We start from the raw sequence: 637 nt of genomic DNA, 5'->3' as shown, positions 1-637 counted from the left end.
GGGGGGGCGCGCCACCTCCTGGGCTGCTGCCCTCTCTCTCCCCTCAGGCCCACTAAGGCCCAATACTTTCCCGGGGGGTTCCGGTAACCCCTCCAGCACTCCGGTTTTCTCTGAAATCACCCGGAACACTTCCGGTGTCCGAATATAGTCATCCAATATATCAATCGTTATGTCTCGACCATTTCGAGACTCCTCGTCATGTCCGTGATCATATCCGGGACTCCGAAGAACCTTCGGTACATCAAAACTTATAAACTCATAATAAAACTGTCATCGTAACGTTAAGCGTGCGGACCCTACGGGTTCGAGAACTATGTAGACATGACCTAGAACTGTTCCTGGTCAATAACCAGTAGCGGGACCTGGATGCTCATATTGGCTCCTACATATTCTACGAAGATCTTTATCGGTCAAACCGCATAACAACATACGTTGTTCCCTTTGTCATCGGTATGTTACTTGCCCGAGATTCGATCGTCGGTATCCAATACCTAGTTCAATCTCGTTACCGGCAAGTCTCTTTACTCGTTCCGTAATGCATCATCCCGCAACTAACTCATTAGTCACATTGCTTGCAAGGCTTATAGTGATGTGCATTACCGAGTGGGCCCAGAGATACCTCTCCGACAATCGGAGT

Source organism: Triticum aestivum, chromosome 5B (genome assembly GCF_018294505.1).
Source record: "Triticum aestivum cultivar Chinese Spring chromosome 5B, IWGSC CS RefSeq v2.1, whole genome shotgun sequence".
Lineage (NCBI taxonomy): Eukaryota > Viridiplantae > Streptophyta > Magnoliopsida > Poales > Poaceae > Triticum > Triticum aestivum.
The sequence above is the reverse complement of the archived record's forward strand: the minus strand, read 5'-3'. Positions refer to the sequence as shown.